Genomic DNA, 8,984 nt, shown 5'->3' on the forward strand with positions numbered 1-8,984 from the left:
CATCTTGTTTGGAGGTGAAGGTGAAAAATTAACATATATATATATATATATATATATATATATATATATATATATAAAAATATAAACACATAACACGAAAAACCCGTCGGGATCAAACCGCGGGTCGAATCCGCGAGAGGGAGAAAGCACGAGCCGCGCTTGAAATACGAACCCATGAGCAGGAAGTTTCCTCAGCAACTCCGGAAATGACGATCGCTGATTAGTATTGTGGTGAATTAACGTGAATCAAGGGACATGACGCGGGATCACATGTTGTGCGTCTCGCGTATAAGGGGAGGTCTCTGCGGCACGGGTGGATTGTCCCCGGGGCATTGCTATTGACATCGGCTGTCCACTTGATGCTCGTTAACTGAAGGTGCTCATTGACTGGTGAGAATGGAGATTATATCGAACTCCGTGCTTACGCGGATTAGTCTGCAATGGTTAACTGCACATGTATACGTTTCTGCTTATGTACTCCTAGCTGAACCTGTATTTCCTGGTGTGCCCACAGAAGCGGCTCCAATCAAATGGAATAAAGCCTAAACTCTGAAGGTTCATCTCTCGCTCTCATTTCAATTTATTCCATTTACGCAGCGCTTCGACGATGGCGTACGCCTCCTTCTCTATTGCCGAGTGTCTCTGCTCGCTTCTAGAGAGAGTTCTCGAGAAGAAAGCGACCGGCCGCCCAGACTGATTAAGTGTTGCAGCTATGGCGTGATTTGAAGCGTCGGTCTCCACCACGAAGGGCACCGAGCTGTCGATCGATAAAACCACGGACTTACTGATATCATCCTTGAGATCGTGGAAAGCTTTCACGACAGCGGCATCTGGTGGAAAGTTTTTGCAATGCACTAGGGGATGTATTTTCTCGGAGTATTGCGAAATCCATCTTGCATAGTAAGCGAACATCCCGATCACCCGGCGCATTGTCTGCAAGTCCTGAGGTGGTGGAAGCTCACGGAGCGGGCGCAATCGCTCAGGATCAGGCTTAATTGTGCCGTCGGCTATCGTGTAGCCGAGAAGGTCAATTGACCTTGCCGAGAATACGCATTTCTCGTAGTTGAGAGTCAGATTATATTTTCCAGCAATGCTCAAGAATCTGTCCAGATTCCTATCATGTTCCCTCTGATCCCTACCGCACACTGTGACATTGTCCACGTAAACAAAAGTGTCTTCGAGGTTTTCATCTGAGATGATGTCGTCCATAACCCGTTGGAAGCAAGCTACTCCATTCGTGACACCGAATGGTATCCTTCTGAACTGGTAGAGGCGCCGCCCTGCCTGGAATGCAGTGTACGGTTTGTCTTCCTCTCGGATGGGAATTTGATGATAGGCGCTTCGCAAGTCGATGGTACTGAATACCTTATAATTGGCCACGCGTTCGACCATCTCATCTATGCGCGGCAGGGGGTAGGCGTCGAGTTGGGTGGTTACTAACACCTGTGCGCGCCATGGCGAATCGCTCGGTTCTATAATTCCCTCCTCCAGTAATCGCTTGGTTTCTGAAGTGATGAAATTCATGTCAGCAGTGGTATATCGCCGCGATTTGATCGCTATCGGTTTGCAGACCGGCGACAAGTTAGCGAACAGCTGGGGGGACGTCACCTCCGCGGTGGTCAGCGCATTTAAAATTAGACGAGGCTTGCTTCCTCCAAAGGGTATTTCGATGCTCGTGTGCTGCTTGAGGACATTATGACCCAGAATTACGTCTGCGCACAAATCACGAAGCACCAGCACCTTTACATCCCGATGCGTGTACCCTTTTACGTCCAATTCAACATTGCAGTACCCTCGTACGCGGGATTGTAGTGAGGTGGCGGCCATGCATACCGTATTGTCAGTCGGGTGGATTACCCATTTCCTGCCCTTCACTAGCGAGCTGTTGACGAAACTTTCAGAGCTACCGGTATCAATCAGTGCCTCAGCCATATGCCCGTTAATTCGCACGTTGATGATAGCCTTGGATAGATTCCCCGGGGAGGCTGCAGTCAATTTATTTTGCGAGTAGAGAGCCGCAGAAGTGGGTTTATTCCTCCTTAGAGTAGATTTACATACCCTGGCATAATGCCCTTTCTTGTCGCAATTCATGCATGTGGCATCTCTGGCTGGACATTTTTGACGAGGATGCCTTTTGTACCCACAAAAGAAGCATTTACCGACCGGAGCAGTTGCTGAGGAGTTTGACGAGGTCTGGGTATCCGGCTCCTCAGGTGTTTCTCCATCCCTCATGTCTGGCTGTGTCTGTGCCAGTGGGGTTCCTTGGGTTCCCATCGTAGCAGCGTTCATGAGCAGCATCGGTGTCCCAAATGACTCAGATTGCTGCTGAGCCGTATCCATCGCTCGAGCCTGATCGACTACCTTGTCAAGAGTGGGTTGCGCTTTCTCTAGTAAGCGTTGCCGTATGTGGGCTGATCTGAGTCCTTGGATGAATGCCTCCCGTGTCGCTTCCTTTCGGTGTTCCTCGGCGCTTACGGCCCGGAAGCTGCCGTCTTTTCCCAGCTGATTCAGAGCTTGCAGGAACTGATCGATTGTCTCCCCGGCTGCTTGCTTGCGTGTGTTGAGAAGATGTCGTATGTATACCTCGTTCTTGGGCTTCACGTAGAGTGCCTGCAGTACGTCAATCGCTGCTTCGTAAGTGTCGCACCCCGAGAAGAGCCTGTACACGCCGGGCGAGACATGATTCACGAGAGCGGCAAATTTGTCAGCTCCCTCCGCGATGATGGTCAGATAGTGTGAGAAGGAGCAGAACCAATGTGACCATTTCATTTCTGCGTCAGTCGTGTTTGGGTCTGCGTCGAACCTCTCTGGTTTGTAGATCTTGTCCATCTTTGGTTGAGAGAGCCGAGAAAATCAAATGGAATAAATTATGAGATGGCGGATAGACCTAGCCTGCTACAGGTACGACATTGTTTACCGGCCCGGGAAGGAAAACCCTGCTGCAGATACCTTCTCCCGGGTCTACAGTTCGGCAACAATCAGTCAGGCTTTGCAAGACCTCCATGTGTCTCTGTGCCACCCAGGGGTAACCAGGATGGCACATTTCGTACGCAGACAAAATCTTCCCTATTCTGTTGAAGATATTAAACAAATGAATGCTTCATGCCCTGTTTGTGCTGAACTAAAACCCAGATTCTTTGGCGCGGCATCTGGCAGACTGATCAAGGCTACTTCCCCCTTCGAGAGACTAAACATCGACTTCAAAGGGCCCCTGCCCACCGAGACAGACAACAGATACATATTCACCGTTGTTGATGAATATTCAAGGTTCCCTTTCGCGTTTCCGTGCTCGGATATGACCTCGGGCACTGTCGTAAAATGTCTCTCTGACGTCTTCGCTATGTTTGGGAGACCTTCGTACATACATTCAGACAGAGGGCCGTGTTTCATGTCGGCCGGGCTAAAACAATTCCTATTAGAGCACGGCATAGCAACTAGTCGAACGACGGGTTACAAACCACAGGGAAACGGGCAGGTGGAAAGGTATAATGGAGTTAATTGGAAAGCCATAACTCTGGCGCTGAAATCGAGTGGACTGGGCCCCGCGCGTGGGTGGGTTGCTCTTCCTGACGCAATGAATTCCATACGCTCTTTGCTCTGCACGTCCACAAATGCCACTCCTCACGAACGTATGTTTACTCACCAACGACGTTATGTTGACAGTCAAACGGTGCCCAACTGGCTGACCCACCCCGGTACAGTGTTCATGAAACGCCCGGTACGACAAAGCAAGTATGAACCGCTGGTGGAGGGGGTCGAACTCATTGACACTAATCCAGAGTATGCTCATGTCAGGCTCCCGGATGGCAGGGAGACCACTGTGTCGGTTCGCCATCTGGCTCCCGCCAGTCTCCTCCCGCCGGTACACCACCTCCTGGCTCTCCTCCTTCTGACATTTCCCCCCCAGGAACTCCGCCAGGCGACAGGGCTGCCGTGTTCCCCCCGAGGAAGCGATCGAGGAGTCATCCCCGGCACAAGTCGAGGCTCACCAAGAGGATCGGGAGTCTCCCTCAAGTGAAACTGCCGTTTACTCCCGGAGAGGTCGACGAATAAGGCCCCCTCGACGACTCAATCTGTAAAGGGGATTATCGGCATTCTCGCTGCTCATGCTCCTATATGCCCATTATATCATATATCGATGCTCATTTCCATGCTCCTACAACTCAAAATAATCGCTGCTTGGCATGTATGCTTCTGTAGATCAATTAGTCCGCGTTGCTTGAAATGTATACTCCTATAGAGCTAAAGCAATCATGGTGTGTAAGATGGGCCCCTAGTTACATTTTAAAGGTGAGGAGAATGTGGTGAATTAACGTGAATCGAGGGACATGACGCGGGATCACATGTTGTGCGTCTCGCGTATAAGGGGAGGTCTCTGCGGCACGAGTGGATTGTCCCCGGGGCATTGCTATTGACATCGGCTGTCCACTTGATGCTCGTTAACTGAAGGTGCTCATTGACTGGTGAGAATGGAGATTATATCGAACTCCGTGCTTACGCGGATTAGTCTGCAATGGTTAACTGCACATGTATACGTTTCTGCTTATGTACTCCTAGCTGAACCTGTATTTCCTGGTGTGCCCACAGAAGCGGCTCCAATCAAATGGAATAAAGCCTAAACTCTGAAGGTTCATCTCTCGCTCTCATTTCAAGTATTTTTTTTTTCTCCAAATCGATAAAAAAAATTTTAAGTGAGACTTTCGATTTCATTTCTCGGATATACATTTACATCCTTCGCAGCAGCTTTGTAAAAAACTGGACTTCTACATTTGATCGAACACCGGGCCAAAAAAATAAAAAATCAAATTAATCCAGCACAGCATGAACATGTTCAGCTTATACACCGCCCGGTATATAATTAGTGAGTACACCATTCAGAGCAGCCGCAACGAACGGAGAAAGGACAAGTCAAAAACGAGTTAATAGACTACTCGTCTTCAGACAATTTTGATAACACTTCACTAGTAAATAAAATATAATTATTAAAATGCATTGAAAGAATTTCCTATCGATGGTGTTTTGTTGCTTCCACATCCTCGGGATTAACAAACAACTGGCAGAGTCTGTACGCAAGTTGATCCTTCACATGACATTCGTAATCCATTCAACTCACCTGTACACACCTGCTTGGTCCATTTTTTTTAAAAATAAAATAAAAATCTGTCGGTGATGTTGAGCTTATATTCCACTAGAAGGGTACTCGGTGGAGCGCGTACCTCCGCCACGTAATACCTGATCCACGAGAACATGTTGGGCCCATGACATTTTGAGATATCGTGCTGTACATCGCTTTTGGCCAAATCTCTCAATGGTGAAGAATCACTTTAAAAATTAAATAATTCTCCAATCTGGATTCAGACTCGAATCTTCACCAAAATGGAATCAATTCATCCTTGTCACACACCCAACCTGTCCACCAAGTTTTGTCCGAATCCGTCCATAACTTTTTGAAATATCGTGCTATATATAGTTTTTGGCCAAATCTCTCAATGGTGAAGCATCACTTTAAAAATTAAATAATTCTCCTATCTGGATTCAGACTCGAATCTTTACCAAAATCGAATCACTTCATCCTTGTCACACACCCAACCTGTCCACCAAGTTCTGTCCGAATCCGTCCATAACTTTTTGAAATATCGTGCTATATATAGTTTTTGGCCCAATCTCTCAATGGTGAAGAATCATTTTTAAATTAAATAATTCTCGTATCCGGATTCAGACTCGGATCTTCACCAAAATCGAATCACTTCATCCTTGTCACACACCCAACCTGTCCGCAAAATTTCATCCGAATCAAAACAGATCCCCCCCCCATGTGTCCTCTCTTGCCACCCCATTCCTCCGCGCACTCGTTGTTTGTCCATGTCTCACCTCTATCTTGACCTTCTACTCTGCCATTGGTGTTTCCCCCTCTCTCTCTGCCATTCTTTTTGCATCCTGTGATATCCTGATATGTTCATTGTTCTAGCTCTTCCATGAGCCTCGACTGAGTATACACCAAAAAAAGGTCATCCTGGTAGTATGAGCTCTACTGAGTGCTGTTCTCGTTCGTCTCACTCCAAAGGGGTTGTGGGACGATGGCAACACTGTCTATGTGTGTGTGTGTGTGTGTGTGTGTGTGTGTGTGTGTGTGTGTGTGTGTGTGTGTGTGTGTGTGTGTGTGTGTGTGTGTGTGTGTGTGTGTGTGTGTGTGTGTGTTTGTGTGTGTGTGTCCACATCTATATATTTTCGCTTAATTGTTTTTTTTTTTCTCCGCAACCGCTTGTCTGATCGATGTGAAACTTTATACACAGCAGGGAATCCCCATGGAGAATATGTTATTGATATCTCTGACGTCACAAATCACAAGGTATGGCAGCCATGTTGGATTAAAGGAAGAAAAATTGGACATCATTTTCTCCGAAAGCGCTCAACGAAAAAAATTGGAACCTGGCGTACGTCATCAACTCCCGATTGGGGTATATAGGGTGATAACAATGACGTCATCGGTGAAGTGGAATTCCAGGCATAATTGGCTGAATTGAAATCTTTATCCGAAAAAATGAAAATTCATAAAGCTGATCTACGACCAGATGTGGGTGAAGAATTAAATTGATGACGTCATCAGTTACTTGGTCTGGCAGCCATATTGTATTGAAAGTAAAAACACAAAAAAAATCTTCTTCTCCAGAACTGCTTAACAGATCAATGCGAAACTTCATACATATGGTTGATTATAACCATAGGGAGGATAGTTTTCATTTTATATTTTTTTCATATTCATCTTCATTGACACAATTTAGACAAAATGTGCACAAAAGTGATCATTGAATATCCTAATAATCAATCAATAATCAACAAAGTCACCGATAACAGCAATGTAAGGGACATAATAGGGTACATAGATGATACGGGTAAATGGGCCAAAATAGCAGTGGACCACAACAGGAATTTAATGATGGAATTTCTGTTCAGAATGAGTGCAGGAGGCGAGACGATGCACTCCACCAGGTGCTGTTGCTGGTTTACGGTGTGATTTTGATCGGTGTTTTTCACGGTAGAGGGAACGGAGGGGGGGGGGTGTTTCTACATCTTGATGGAAATAGCTTGTCTTGTGAGTTTAATATTCAATGGAGCCAAACTTATAGACCCCACCTTGAATGGCCTTTGGCTTTGTGGCGGGTGAAATCTCATTAAAAATCGGGTTGGTGGTGCATGCAGTGGGATACCTGTCCCTGTCCCGTTTAAGGTTCCACGGTACCTTTCAACGAGAGTAGGTGAGTTTCACCTGTACCTTGAACAAATTATAAATAAATTCCCAAACTCTCTGACCAACACACACTTGACCAGATTCGGAGGTGTTAATGGTTAGTGCGTTCACTCCGATTCTGGGAGGTCGGCCGTTCAAAACGCCGAGTCGGACCAAAGACGTTAAAAATTGGAACGAGTTGCTTCCTTGCTTGACACTCAATATTTAAAAGGTTAAGAACATGGAAAATACCATAGGTTGGCATCCATGGGGAGGAGGAAGTTCCTCGTTAGGAAATGCCCTGCTGAGTGTGCGGAGAAAGGCGGGAAAATTGTTGTGACGTCCCTGGTGTTCACAGTGCCCCCGGAAGTGACGCACTTCTGCCAAGCTCAGTGACTGTCTTGTCCAACAGTCTTTGTTTGTTCGTCTGTACGTTCATGTGTGTGTGGCAGCTCCACTACGATCCTTAGATTATATATATTTTTTAAAACATAGGGGCAATACACCTGGGCACTCACCTGGTAGTGGCTGGATAAGACAACCAGGGAACCACTGGAAGGCATGGATGACCCACAAAATATGAAAGGTTGAAGAAAGGAAATACGATGGATTTTTTTTTTTTTGAATGCTGTGAATAAACTTTGGTAAATCACTGGTGATAAAGGTCGTGGTTAACTTTCATCGAACTTGTGTGTGTACTTTCCGAGAAGAAAGCAAATACATATTTTGGGGTGGAACCGTGGAACCACCACTGCAGACCCTGATTTTTTTAATGTCATGAACAAATTTTGGTACATCACGGGTGATGAAGGTTGTGGCGAAGTTTCATCGGAATTGCTTGTGTGGTTTCTGAGAAGAAAGCAAATGATTATTTTTGGGGGGCAACCACCGCCCCCCACCCTTATCCCGGAGACCCCCTTAGACCTCGATTTTTTTGATGGTGTGAAAAAGCTTTGGTACATCACGGGCGATGAAGATTGTGGTCAAGTTTCATCGAAAATGTGCGTGTAGTTTTGGAGAAGAAAGGAAGTATATATTTTGGGGGGGCAACCGCACCCCCTGAGACTCCGATTTTTCTCATGTCATGAACAAACTTTCGTAGTTCATGGGTGATGAAGGTTGTGCAAGCCAACAGCCATCCAGATCGAGTGCCCACCAGCCATCCGCCGATTCCGTCTCCACCGAGCCTGTCTCTGTCGAGCTGTTTGAGAACTTTCATCATCCACGAGGAGGTCGTGAACCCATGAACAATCCTGGAGAGGTCGCCACTCTGACAAAACAATCCTGGAGAGGTCGCCACTCCGACAGAACAATCCTGGAGAGGTCGCCACTCCGACAGAACAATCCTGGAGAGGTCGCCACTCCGACAGAACAATCCTGGAGAGGTCGCCACTCTGACAAAACAATCCTGGAGAGGTCGCCACTCTGACAAAACAATCCTGGAGAGGTCGCCACTCCGACAGAACAATCCTGGAGAGGTCGCCACTCCGACAGAACAATCCTGGAGAGGTCGCCACTCCGACAGAACAATCCTGGAGAGGTCGCCACTCCGACAGAACAATCTTGGAGAGGTCGCCACTCCGACAGAACAATCCTGGAGAGGTCTCCACTCCGACAGAACAATCCTGGAGAGGTCGCCACTTCGACAGAACAATCCTGGAGAGGTCACCACCCCCACAAAACAATCCTGGAGAGGTCACCACCCCCACAAAACAATCCTGGAGAGGTCACCACCCCCACAAAACAATCCTGGAGA

Source organism: Eptatretus burgeri, unplaced genomic scaffold (genome assembly GCF_056783735.1).
Source record: "Eptatretus burgeri isolate ZD-2024b unplaced genomic scaffold, Ebu_testis_v1 Ebu_testis_scaffold_3179, whole genome shotgun sequence".
Taxonomy (NCBI): domain Eukaryota; kingdom Metazoa; phylum Chordata; class Myxini; order Myxiniformes; family Myxinidae; genus Eptatretus; species Eptatretus burgeri.